Below are 14,546 nucleotides of genomic sequence, written 5' to 3'. Positions count from 1 at the left end.
ATCTCACTAAAAGAACCCCACTGACACAACAGCACTACACAGGCTAGAAATCTTTTCAGTGTTTTGATGGAAAGACTCAACTTAGTTCTAGGAATCAGTGTTTGGGGCCAAAGCTGACAGGTAACATTCCACTCCAATTGGAGTTGAAAAAAAAAGTGGTGTATTTTTTTTAACAAATGATTTCTGGAGAAAGGGCATGAGGCTGCCCTTTCACAGTCTAAAGCAAGAAGGTCTCACTGTATTTTGAGCAAACACCAGTGTATTATGGAAGCACCAGCTGCAGGGGACAGAATTCACAATCAATTCTTCCTTGTCCATTGTGGCAAAACAAAACCAGGAATTCTAGACTTGATAGCAGTTCTCCTAAAGAGGTAGTTGCCCCCACCACTTGTCAAGTTTTTATATCACAGAGCAAAAACAGAGAAATGAACACTGACTGTGGATTGACTATTCTGAGCTACACAGGCAGCTCCGACTTCAAGTGCACACAGCGCCACCGTTGGCAGTGCCTTTAGCTTAAGAAAGTGCATCTACCAATCAAGTCCAGAAAGGTGAACCTCAAGGCCGGCAGAACCAAAGGCTGCTGAGCATCAAACACATGTGTCCACTTCAAAGAGCTTCCAGAATTCTGCAACATGCTTTCTGGTGACACAGCCTCAAGCAGCACTGGAAGGAATGACCCAGCTTAGTACCTGTCTGCACCCCAGAGAACAGCAGTCTCTCAGCTCACACCTGGGGTTTTATGTACACATGGCTCACGAATAAATGCAGCAGGGGTAAAAAAACCTGAAGATGAACAGCAACTGGAATGTAACGATTATTTGTCCATTTCATCAATCCGTTACAGAACCACCCAAATCGTGCACTTGCAGAACAGAAGACAGTCACTAACAGAAAGAATGTCTTTATTCACAACAGATTGGTGCATCTCTACAACAAACTCATGATTTCAGCTTACAAAGTCAGCATCATTGACAATGCACCTCTCCCAAAGGGAAAACCCTTGTCTTTTATCAAAAGTCAACGGGAAGAGTGGGTAAACAAAACCAACAACCCGCACCTGCACACCAAAACCCACCCACATCCCTACCCCAAAAGCTCTGTTTAGATGATACGTGACATGTCTTCATAGATGACAACTGTACCAACTTATACTTCGGGTCCTTCTCCTCCAGGAACCAGCTACAAAAGAATAAGACAATTCTGTGTTAGTGCCACAGGTCTGAGTTTTACAAACCCATATGTGACAGGTCTTGCTTTACAACATTTTAGATGGAGACCAGGCCACAAAAGTGGGTTTTACATTCAATATCATCCTCCTCTCCCAATAGAGGAAGCGAGTTACCGCCAGAGAAGCACGTGCCAAAAAAAAACCATCCAAAACACAAAGAAAGTTTAACAAAACACAAAGGAGTTGCTAGATACTTCTATTGCTAAGCAGAGCCCAAAAACTAACAGAGCCTGAACCCTTCTACAGACAGCAGGGATTCAGTCACTATAGCACTTTCCTGGGAAGAAAGTCATGAACTGAACAAGTGAAAAAGACATACAAAAGGAAAAACAAGAATGAGGGAGGAGAGAAGAGGATGACCCTTCCTCTTGCTGAGCCATTCTTAAACATCAGCTGAGCACTTCTAAAGACAGCTTTGCTGCTTTGGGGACCAAAGAAAGAAAAGGTCTAAAGTATAGTCTTCCTGATGTGGGGACACGAGATCTAATACAGAAATGGATCTGTGTCTTGATGAAAAGACACACTTCTACGAATCACCAGCTTCTGCTTCCACCAGCCCAAGTGGAGGGTAGTCCTTTTGCCCCACACAAAAAGAACATGCACTCTCCTTGAAGGATGAAGAACAATAACCAAGGCAGAAAAGGGCTTAGAAATTCAGTCTAGATGGCACCTGCTCAGACACAAGGAGGAGGCACAAGCTCAGGAAGGCAGCAAAACACAGACTACTCTTCATTCACACAAAGTCGACTTGAGTCTGACTCTATCTTCCTCTTCTCTTCCCACGAGATTAGAAATGTCCTTATGCAGGAAGCCTGGGCTTTGGAGTCATCTACGGAGACCACAAAAACACTACAGCAGGGCTGCCTTGGGGGCATTGAGGGAGTTGCAGTATTTAATGACTGCTTCACTACCAGAAACAAGTAAGGCAACAGGATCCCTTTTCCAGTATCATTCACACACACATATGTCCTGGGAGCCAACTGAGAGGACCTTATGCAATGGAACTACCTGGAAAGCTCAGCTTCAAGTAGCTGAACTCAATTCCTCATCAGTTTACAGTACAGACAAGAAATGCATGCAGCCCCTTAACAATGATGACTTACCATTGTTATGGTGTTTCCATTCAGCCAAATCTGGTCAAGCTCTGTGATCCTTCTGCCCTCAGGTGTAATCTCACTGGAGCGGCATTAGAAAAAGGAAGAAAGAACACATAAGCAGGGACAGTGACTCCAGTTTGGATTACACATCTGACATCAATCTCTGCTTTACCATAACTGCTGAAACTAACAAATCACTTATCCTCATCACAGTGTCATCCTGAGAAATTGACCACCTGCTTAAAGAAACCCACCTGGCAACTAAAAACATCCATTTCACTTCTCTCATCATACAGAAAGACACAGCTTCACCTTCCAAGTCTTGACAATGGCTCCAATACCACTGAAACTCAAAAGAGCTTTCAGAGGAACATGGCATGACAGGAATAAAAAACTTACCCTTCAATCAGTTCAGTTCAAAAATCTTTGCCTACACCTTAATGAAATAGAAAAGCAAACAAACTACAGAAGAAAACACAACCCATGCAAAATTAAGCCTACAAATCAGGAAGCCAATTCTCAGCACAAATCATTCAACTGCTACTCTGTGACATGGCCATCCTGAATAGATCACCCTCCACACTTTAACTGCAAAGTATCGACTATTCAGCTGGTAAGTATTCAAAACATACAAACACATTTTGGTTCTAGATCTCACACAGTCATTTCCTCACACAACCAAACAGGAAACAGCAACAAGAGGCAAAAAGAGGACTTACAATTCTGTAACACCTTCTAACACCAGATCTGAAGGTCCAGTTTCAAGGCAAATAAGGTCCAGAATTCAAAATGAAAAAATGTTTTTTTCATTTTACACCGAACTGTGATTTTTATTGGTAAAAAAAATTACATCAGAACAATACAACAGATCATAGAATGGTGGGGTTGGAAGGGACTTCCAGAGATCATTCTTTCCTGCTAAAGCAGGCTCACCTAGATCAGGTCACATAGGAACATGCCCAGGTGGGTTTGGAAGCCTGCAGAGAAGGAGCCTCCACACCCTCCCTGGGCAGCCTGTGCCAGGGCTCCCTCACCTCAACAGGAAAGAGGTGAACCTCCCTTGACCTGCTGGCCACACACTTCTTGATGCATGCCAGGATGCCATTGGCCTTCTTGGCATTCCACGAGGGCACATTGCTGGCTCATGCTCAGTTGATTATCAACCAGGACTCCCAGGTCTCTCTCTGCAGAGCTGCTCTCCAGCAGGTCAAGCCCCAGCTTGTACTGGTGCATGGAGTTGATCCTGCTCAGATGCAGGTCTCTGCACTTGCCCTTGTGGAACCTCACGAGGTTCCTCTCTGCCCAACTCTCAGGGTGCTCAACATCTCTGGGAATGGGACCGCAGTCTTCCAGTGAGCCGTACAACAACATTCTAGCAAGTGAACTGCAGCCTCTCAAAAACCATTATAAAACTAGGCAAAACCATCATGCAGACAGCCTCAAAAATTTCCATCCAAGGACACTGACAAAGTCACCCGATCCCAGAAGCGTTCCAACAATTTATCACTCTTCATCACAATCTGGATGCGCCAACCTATCCAGTCGCCGCCCGTGCCGGACAGGGGGCTGTCCCAGCGCCTCTCCACGCCGGCCCCACTCCTCCCCGCCCCACAGCCCCGGGCTGGGCCAAGGGGGAAGAAACCGCCGCCTGAGGCGAGGCGCGCGCCCGCCTTCCGACCTCGCGCGGCCTGTTTCAAGCTTCCCGCCAAGCGCCAGGGGCGCGGAAGCGGCCTCTCTCCCCCTCTGTAAGAAACTATGAATTAGGGTATTGTTTATTAAAATTTATGTTAAGCTCAATGTAAAGGTTAAGCGACAAAAGAAAGGAAAGTACTTATGCGAACAGCTGCAGGACATCACTCATGTGAGATAAGATAACTGCAATTGCCTTCACATACCAGACACCATTTGTGTAAACAGGAGAGATACTGCTCAAGGATGACTACAAGATGTTCTAAGGGACTGGCGAAGAGAAGAAAAACAACTCTATCTAAGTGAGGGATCAATTATAAAACAAAGAAGGAAAACTTCTTACTCAGCAAGCACCGAAAGACAGAAAAAAGACCCCTCACAGTAACTGAAGCATGCGCAGAGCAGTTCTCCTACTTTACGGCCACGGATGCAAAATGTATAAAAAAGGACTGTTTAAACTAATCAGTACGGCAGTTGGCGGAGCGCAGACTCCCCTGTCGTCCAGCGCTGTCTTTGCTCTTATTCTACTTGCTACAATTAATAAAATTATAATTGGCTTATGATCCATTGTGGTCTCAATTTATGACAATCTTGGTGCCGTGACTCGGATAAGGAACGGTGAGCTTCAGTCCTCCGGGGAGGCGCCCCGCGGCAATCCGCGGCCCCGTGACTGACAGCCTACCTCAACCTTACCGACGAACCTAAATTCTAGAATAATGAGCAAAGGGGAAATCGGTAAAATCCCATAAAAATTCTGTGCACGGGAGTCCGGACGAAGACGCAGGGACGCGTGAGTATATTGCGAAAATTGGTTCGCGGGTTATCCGTTCGGGCGGGATTGGGTATCCTGGATTATAACAAATGAGAGGTTCGATATACTGAACCAAGCGAGTGTGGACCCTTAAGTACTGCGTTTCCCATCTCCCGCGAGGGACTGGGCCAGGAACAAGGGGAGCAAGTGAGTGTGTGTTTGTGGATAATCCAGAAGATGGGGGCGAAGGGCAGCAAGCCTTCGACACCCATGGGAAGGGTACCTGCTGTACCTAAGAATACCCCTCTGGCATATATCTTAGACAATTGGAGATATTTCCCTGAAACCCTAGGGAAAGATAAGCAGAAAATAATAGAATATTGTACTAAGATATGGGGAGGGAAGAAGATTTCTGAAAATGTCTTTTGGCTAGTCTGCGGGCCAGAAGAAGATTGGATAAGACAACAATTAAATTTCTGGGTTAATAATAAAAAACCCCTTAACCCGGAAGAAAGTCAGTATGCGGAAGTGTGGCTAAAAAGACCGGGAACTAGACTTTACCCGCTGGGTGAAATAAAGCTAAACAAAAGAAAAAGAAGGAAGAGTTAGACGAAACCCTTCTAACCCCCCCTTACATTTCCCCTCCTGCTCCCACAGCCTCTCCAGAGGTCCCCAGAGCACCCACTCCCCCACCGGAGTTGGAACGAAAGTCTCCCCCTCCTCCTTTTGGGACCAAACCTTTATACTTGGGATGAAATGCAATCTATCCTTGGTCAATTATTTACTACCGAGGAAAGAGACATGATTAGACGAGCAGGAATGAGATTGTGGGATGCTCAACATGCCCAGGGACCTAAAGCAAATATTAAAATGGCCACTCCAAAGACCTAATTGGGATAATCATGATCCGGTGCATAGAACTCATATGCAGGACCTGAAAACTATAGTAATTCAGGGAATTAGAAAAGCAGTACCCCGTGGCCAGAATATCAATAAAGCATTTAATGAAATGCAAAAGAAAAATGAGAGCCCTACTGAGTGGTTAGAACGACTGAGGAAAGCCCTTCAGCTGTATCTCGGGGTAAATCCTGACGAAGGGCAAGCACTCCTCAAAACTCAGTTTGTAGCAAAATCATGGGGGGATATCAGAAAGAAGATTGAAAAGTTAGAAGACTGGCAAGTGAGAGGGTTGGATGAATTATTGAGGGAAGCCCGGAAAGTCTATGTAAGGCGAGAGGAGGAGAGCAGCAAGCGGCAAGTGAAAATGATGGTAGCAGCGGTCAGAGAGGATCGTAAAAGACAAACTGCTGCTGGAACGAAACAAGGGAATGTAGTAGTAAAGAAGGAACAGAGGTGTTGTTTTTACTGTGGAAAAAAGGGACATATAAAGAAGAATTGTAGAGAAAGGATCAGGGATGAGGAAATTTTGAAAGCGGAATAGGAGAGTCAGGGGCTCTATATTTTGGGGGACCGGAGTCATCATGAGCCCTTGATAAAATTAAAAATAGGTCCCCACAAACTAGAGTTCACCTTTTTAGTAGACACTGGGGCTGAAAAATCGACTATTAAACAAATACCTGAGGGATGTAAAATTTCCCCCGAAAAAGTACAAGTGATTGGGGCAAAAGGAGAACCATTTAAAGTAAACAAAATCAAAAATGTATTATTTGAAACTGAAAATAAATTCGGAATGGGTGAACTCTTGCTCGTCCCTGAAGCAGAATTTAATCTGCTAGGATGAGATTTAATTGTTGAATTGCAATCAGAAATTAAAGTAAAGAATCAAGAGCTAGTGTCTGCTTATCCTTTGACCGTGGAGGATAAAAAACAAATCAGCCCTGATGTCTGGTACTCTCCGGACACAATTAGTAGACTGGAAATCCCACCGATTAAATTCCAAATTTCTGAACCCCACATACCTGTGAGGGTAAAGCAATATCCCATATCCCTAGAAGGACGGAGAGGATTAAAACCAGAAATTGATCAATTATTAGCACAAGGAATCTTAGAGCCTTGTATGTCACCCTTTAACACCCCCATTCTTCCTGTAAAGAAACCTAATGGGAAATATCGGCTCGTACATGATTTAAGGGAAATAAACAAAAGAGCTATCATCCGGTTCCCTGTAGTAGCAAATCCATACACATTGCTAAGCAAGTTAGAACCTCATAACTCCTGGTATAGTGTGATTGATTTAAAGGATGCCTTTTGGGCCTGTCCACTGGCAGAAGAATGCTGTGATTATTTTGCCTTTGAATGGGAAGACATAGAAACAGGCCGTAAACAGCAATTAAGATGTACCGTGCTCCCTTACGGGTTCACTGAGTCCCCTAATTTGTTTGGACAGGCCCTGGAAGAGCTCTTAAAAGAATACCAGGTACAAACGGGAAATGTACTGTTACAATATGTAGATGATCTGCTTATAGCAGGGAATAATAAGGAAGATGTAAGAAAAGAAAGCATTCGATTCCTAAACTTTCTTGCACAAAAGGGAACTAAGCCAAACACCGGTTTTAAACCTACCAGATTTAAAGCGGCCATTCCATTTATTTGTTAACACACATGAAGGAACAGCATTCGGAGTATTAACTCAGGAATGGGCCGGACAAAAGAAACCAGTGGCATACCTATCAAAGCTGTTAGACGCTGTGAGCAGGGGTTGGCCGAGCTGCTTACAAATCATTGTTGCTGCTGCCCACTCTCCCCCCCACCCCCCAGCAATGCCGTCCCAGCCGCACTGCAGCGGGGAACACAGAGCGCTGGGAAATGTGAAAAGGAGGAAAAAGACGGAACTATATATACAGACGCTATGCGTTCGGAGTAGTACACACTTTTGGAAAAATATGGGATGAAAGAGGATTTGTTAACTCGCAGGGAAAAGAATTGATACACCTGGAATTGATTCAGCGAGTTCTGGGGGCATCAAAAATGCCGAATAAAATAGCAGTTGTACATATAAAGGGACACCAGTGAGGTACAAGTTATCAAGTCAGGGGAAATAATGCCGCCGATACAGAAGCAAAACGAGTGGCAGGCAATTATAATACGATTTTGACTATGCACACAGCAGCCTGCGAGACCTGTCAAAAGGTTAATCGAAATAACATGAGACAAAAACCCCTTGGGGGACGTTCCCCAGCATACAGACCCTTCTCACACATACAAGTGGATTTTACTGAACTACCTAGGGTTGGACTTTACAAATATTTATTAGTAATGGTGGATCATTTAACACATTAATGTTTTAATTCGAGATTGTGTGATTAATGACTATGTTTCGCAATTAGCAGAACACCGTAACAAGCTTTGGGAGCAGGGACTGATTGTGCAACGACCCCTGTTGGACTTAAAAAAATTCATAATGTCAAGCCTGGAGATTGGATATTGATTAAAGTGTGGAAGGAAGAAACTCTAAGACCCAGCTGGGAGGGATCTTATCTTGTTTTGCTTACAACAGAAACGGCTGTCTGGACTGCTGAGCGTGGATGGACTCATGCCAGTCGCATTAAAGGCCCAGTAACGAGACCCCACTGGAAAGTAATCAGTACTCCAAGTGACACCAAGATAACCCTAAAAAGATAACGTAATGATAGAGACTTTATTTGATTATTTTGCTGCGTTACCTTTTGGTATAAAGTGTATTGTCATTTATATTTACAATAATTATTTCTTTGTTTATCTATTATATGGAAGCGTACAAAGTGTGCTGAAGTATGCTAAACTCATACAACCACACCATATTGAATATAGAAAATATACTGATGTAAATAATATATATATATATATATATATACTCTAGATATAAGAATTAGGTGTAATGATTTAAATTGCAATTGGTATCCATTTGCTTGTTTTAGGTGCAAGGTATGCCAGGATAAATGGTGAATGTGGATACCCTCCAATAGGAGTTTGCACACAGTGTTGGGAAACCACTCCAACGAACCAATCCCCTTTGTAGTTGAAATCCTGACTATAAAGAAAAGTGCTAACTGTGTCTTGCTTTGTCCCATTAAAGCCTATGTAAATAGGTAAAAGGCCCTGAAACAGCTGTCTCCTGAAGAATTCCCTTGCTGCCGAGAAGATGGTACACCCCGTGGCTCGAAGCAACCGAGTTGACGGGCGAGGCAGAGGAGGAACAAACTGTGGAGAAAAGAACCAAAACAATGGGACGCAAAAGCAACCATGGTCGAACTTCCCTAGGACTGGTAAAATTATACTTAAATTGGTAAAATTGACAAATACCGTTTTTCCTGGTATACTGGTGGTTTTGCTATTGATACTAACTCAAGCAAATGGGAACCCCCATGAGCCAATGCTCTGGAAATTATATAACTTACAGGAAAGTAAGCTTATACAAAATCGAAGCAGTTCGGAAGGAAATTGGAATTTTACTGTATCTTTATTTTCGCTAATACCTTTTGAAGCAATGGGATGTCATCCAACAAACTGTTTAAATTTGGGTTACACCCAAGCGCAATGCAAGGCATGGTACATATGTCCAGCCTCAAACCCTGGAAAAAAGTTATTGTAATTACCCGGGACATTATTATTGTGGTTATTGGGGTTGTGAGACAATAGCTTCAGATGGGAAAACAACAGGAGATAGATATATAGACATCACTTGGGGACCTCCTGGATGTAAGAAACCACAACACAGATATGACAAATGGGCTATCCCGACACCAGGAACTAAATGGGTTAGTTCAGACATCGGAATAACACCATGTCTAAACTTCGGAAAAGGTTAAATCAACGTAAAAAGGATCGTGAGGTGGGCAGATCATGGTATAAAAATTGGTTTAACGTTTCACCCTGGCTAATCACTTTATTGTTTGCCTTAGCAGGACCGCTTATTATGTTGATTCTGGGACTTATATTTGAACCATGCATATTACGCTATATTTTACATTTTATTAAGGAGCGGTTTGACATAGCTAAACTACTTATTCTAACTACGGAGAGCTGAGACAGATTATAAAAGTATACCTACTAATGAAGATGAAGATAACGAAGACTGTTGTGAAAGCAATATGCCGCGTGAAAACTATGATTATAATTGTAAGGTATTGTAATTGTAAGGTATTATCTTGTGAGTGTTATGATACATGTTGGGATTGTGGAAAAAGTTTGCCTGCAGTGTCGAAAATGAAAATAGCGTCTAATAAACAATAATAGGATAAAAGAAAAAAAGGGGGGATTGTAAGAAACTATGAATTAGGGTATTGTTTATTAAAATTTATGTTAAGCTCAATGTAAAGGTTAAGCGACAAAAGAAAGGAAAGTACTTATGCGAACAGCTGCAGGACATCACTCATGTGAGATAAGATAACTGCAATTGCCTTCACATACCAGACACCATTTGTGTAAACAGGAGAGATACTGCTCAAGGATGACTACAAGATGTTCTAAGGGACTGGCGAAGAGAAGAAAAACAACTCTATCTAAGTGAGGGATCAATTATAAAACAAAGAAGGAAAACTTCTTACTCAGCAAGCACCGAAAGACAGAAAAAAGACCCCTCACAGTAACTGAAGCATGCGCAGAGCAGTTCTCCTACTTTACGGCCACGGATGCAAAATGTATAAAAAAGGACTGTTTAAACTAATCAGTACGGCAGTTGGCGGAGCGCAGACTCCCCTGTCGTCCAGCGCTGTCTTTGCTCTTATTCTACTTGCTACAATTAATAAAATTATAATTGGCTTATGATCCATTGTGGTCTCAATTTATGACACCCTCTCTCGCCTCCCGTCCCGTCCCGCGGGCCCGCCGGTCACACGGCGAGTTCCCTTCCCCTTGGCCTCGCCCGGACACCGGCAGGAGGCCGAAACATCGCGGCGCTGCCGGTGACCGAGCGGCGGCGGCTGAGACGGGCTTGGAGTCGCCTCGGCCGCCATGATGGCTCCAGACCTGACCAGTCGCTGCCGACTCTCACAGGTGTGCAGGCCCGACCCAGCCCGGCAGCCCGTAGTAGCGGATGTCCGAGCCGTCGCTCGGGCCCGGCCGCCGGGCGCTCCCCAGGCGCTCGGCTCCTCCCGTGTCCCGGGGTGACCCATCAGCCGGGGCTGAGACTGCGGGGTCGCTGCGGGGCTCACTCCAGAAGCCTCGAGCCTGAGCAAACTCTGCCCAAGAGGGCGGCGCTGTCTCCACACACGCGCCTGCCTTTCAAAGGACGAGCGGCCGCCGGCTCCGTTGGGAACCGCGGTCGGTCCCCGGGAACCTCCGACATTCTGACCGTGACGAGAAATGCGGCCTTTGGCGTCAGCCGCTGCCCCGCGGGGCTCTGCGCAGGACTGCCTCACCGCTGGCACCGAGACCCGAGGCGGCAGAGACTCTCTGACACTGCAGTTGGGGCCGGGCAGCTGCATTCCTTTACTCCAGAGCTGGGGCCGTGGGGGATCACAGAGCGGGAGCGGCTGGAAGGGACCTTGGCAGAGCTCCAAGGAAGGAGACTCCACAGCCCGCCTGGGCAGCCTGTGCCAGTGCTCCCTCACCTGAACAGTGAAGAAGCTTTTCCTCCTATTTCTCTGGAACCTCTTCTGTTCCAGCTTGTACCCCTTGCCCCTTGTCCTGTCGCTGGACATCACTGAGAACAGCCACGGCCTGGATCGCTCCTCCTGACGCACACACACTCAGAGACAAAAGCACACACCTTCTACACCTTTCAGAAAAGAAACTGCCCGCCTGTTCCTGCCTGTCTCACACACAGGCAATACAGAGCTGGGGAACATCATCATACGTGTGTAGCGTGTACTGCTTCTAGCTCAGGATCGTACTTGGGGGTGTCAAAGCGGTGTGAACTGAAACATTAATTTCTCAGTTAATGAAGCAAAGGTTTGACTTTGGACACTGTGGCCTTGCTGAAGTTATTTTGAAGTTGTTCATCTGCTCTGTGCTGTGATTTATAGCCAAAACCTAACTGTAAGGCTGCCGTAAGGCTCCCTCCCTGTAAGGCTGCTTCTCATGCTGACCTTGCAGCCTCCCACTCCAGGGTGTCTGCACAACAGATAAGCAGCACTGGCACTTTTGGTACTTGAAACCCTTTGCTTGCCATTCTCTCACCATTCATCACTCAAAGTCCAAATCATGCTTGTAAATGAGGAGGGGTGGACAGGAGCCTTAAATCTCCGGAGTCTGGTATCATCTAAGCAAAGAAGAATAAAACACACCCGTTCTCTATCCTGATGACACGGTGAGCAGAGCAGAGAGGTGTACCGCTGGGCTCATCTGGCTGCCAGCCTGTTTCCCCCAGGCAGAGGGCTGGTAGGTGCCCTTCTGCAGCAGTTCCTAACAATGTCTGTGTGAGGCAGCACAGTCACAGTGCGGGAACAGCCACAGAAACAGACCAAACGTGAAGAGTCAGTGCAGTGCACAGGCAGGATTTGGGGTCCATTCCAGAGGGTCACAGACCCTGCTGTGCATGTCTGTTATCAGGGATTTGCACCTCCATCATTGACCCCTGTGCTTCAATCTCTCCCACAGCAGGGCAGGAATCTCCAGCACGATGATGGGATGCCTATCAGAGGCCTGTGTTACCTAAACACAGATGTTCTACTGGTCAAGCACATAAGGATAAGCAGCGATAAGTGACCGATGTGCTTCTCTACACCCCAACTGCAAGTCACTGAGAGGGTTTATAAGGCTCCTGGACAATCTCCCCTTATTATCTCACACTTTTTCCCCTTATTGGATAGTTTTGGTATGAGAACCCTGGAAAACTTGCATACAAAGTTACAAGAAGACAAGCAACCTTGGGTGTCTCAATATGATTTACAGGACAACTCTACAGAAAAGAGGAGTTTCACAATAAGTGTGTTTGTTGTCTTAGGTCTGGATGGGATGAAGTTCATTTTTCCTCCAGCAGTTCTCACCCTGCTCTCCTTTGTGTTATCAGGTAGAAAGCTGTTGATGGCACACCAGGGCTTTGGCCACTTCTGCCTGCTGTTCCCACAGCAACAAGGCTGGCTCTGCAACATTCACCCACTCCCCAGCAGTGGGCTGGGGGTGAGCAAGATCTTCGCTGGGGACACAGCCTGGACAGCTGACCCCAACTGACTCCCACCAAAGGACTATCCCGTACCATATGATGTCTGCTCAGCAACAAAAGGTAAGTGAAAAGCTGAGGGGGGATGTGGCACTCATTATTCATGACATTTGGCATGCAGAGCAATGGCTATGTGGCTTAAAGCCCCGCTTCCCAGAAAGAGATAGATATAGCCTGCTGAGGGGTTCCTGGGAAGGTAACGTTAACTAAACTAGAATGGACTTTTGGGAGGCAGAAAAGACTTGTGGTGAAATGTCATTCTTCTGAGGAGCACCTACTTCATTCTCATAAGCGGATGGGACTTTCCTCCGTTTCCATTCCACCATCTAATGAACGCTGCAGGTTGTATGTTATTTCCATTCTAACCTGGAAGCAAATCCATCCTGAAGGGCACAGCAACACGCAGGGAGCTTCTAAGTAACTTCTGTACCTTCAGAAAGAGAGCTGTGACAGGCAGGAGACAACGTCCTGTAATTACCCTGTTAGAGCAACACTTTCCCATGCTGTCTGTGCTCTCTTCTCTGAGCAGACCACAAAATACCAGGCCTACACAAATTTCTGGCATTTCAAAAGGATTTTATTGTATCAGAACCCAAGAGGCTCTCACTGCAATGAACAAAACATCTTCACAGGCACGATCAGTTCTTGGATTACCACGGATCCCTCGGGTGCCAGTTCACTGCCGGCCCCCTTCATGGGCACCTTTCATTTTTTAGTGTCTCCCCCGAGAAAGGATTTCCCACAGCTTGCCACCTTTTTCCCCAGAAGGTATCCAGCTCACAGATACACCCCCTCAGCTAATGTAGCTTTCAAAGCTCCTTTGTCAAACTTCTAGGACAATGCAAAGAAAAACAGAGCACTACTTACCCATCAAGCCTGGTAGACAACAGCACACCACCTATATTTTGCTGTTAAGTATCTGAGAGGCTGCAACAAGAAAGTCAGGTGTTTTTTACTCATCAGTAAACACATTCTTTCCAGAGACTTTTTTTTTTTCTTTTAACCAGGCAAGGGAAGATGAGCTTCACAATATCTTTGACACTTCTAATTGATTTGTCAGCCTGGGGAAGTGGAAAAGTACATGACATAAGGTGAGAACAGAAACATGTAGATAAACTTGAACACCCAATCTGAATGAACTCTTTTCTAGGATTTCTCCTTTCTTTCTTTTCCTCTTCAATGCCACAAATTTTGAACAGCATTCCTGGAAAAAATAAAACATCTTTAGATTGCTCCTGCTCATCTTTTACTTGAAAACTCAGGAGAATAAAAGCACTGTGACTGCTGAGACAACCGAGTCTGTCTACTTTGTATAGGCAGATCCAAGTAAGATCACCTCTGTCAACTCCAACCATTCTTCCTCTCTAAGAGGATAATGCCAGTAAATGTTTTAGAAACTTCAAAAGCTCGATCTTAGGAGCAGCATCTTAGATTAGGAAACGTTCCCAGAACCCAACTGTGGTGTCACTTATGACCTGTCATTTCATTTTTGATCATTTGGATCAATTTGTTCTTGCATCAGCAATTCCTTTAAGCTGAACTATGCATGTTTTCTTTTCTGGTGCTTAATCCTTCTCTGACTTGGGCAAGGAAAGATGGATTTTCCCCCTTCCACCATCATTTTGTGGACTAAACACACCATGATCATCTAGCTTTGCCTTACAGAATTGGTACCTTCATATACCCTTCCCATCTTTATGGAACCACTTCCTTGCCTATCCATTTTCTCACAGGTAG

At 45.2% G+C, this 14,546-nt stretch overlaps 1 long non-coding RNA gene across 1 annotated transcript; it reads left to right on the top strand.

Annotated features, from left to right (window-relative positions):
- The first annotated feature begins 12,158 nt into the window (after window positions 1-12,158).
- On the top strand, window positions 12,159-13,890 carry LOC133625552 (uncharacterized). The gene is made up of 3 exons (XR_009818830.1): window positions 12,159-12,575; window positions 12,660-12,872; window positions 13,817-13,890. It is a non-coding gene; the product is annotated as an uncharacterized LOC133625552 (long non-coding RNA).
- Window positions 13,891-14,546: the final 656 nt, after the last annotated feature.

The sequence above is a fragment of the Colius striatus genome, chromosome 5 (genome assembly GCF_028858725.1).
Source record: "Colius striatus isolate bColStr4 chromosome 5, bColStr4.1.hap1, whole genome shotgun sequence".
In the NCBI taxonomy this organism is placed as follows: Eukaryota; Metazoa; Chordata; class Aves; order Coliiformes; family Coliidae; genus Colius; species Colius striatus.
Note: the sequence above shows the minus strand (reverse complement) of the source record. Positions and strands in the feature narration are given on the sequence as shown.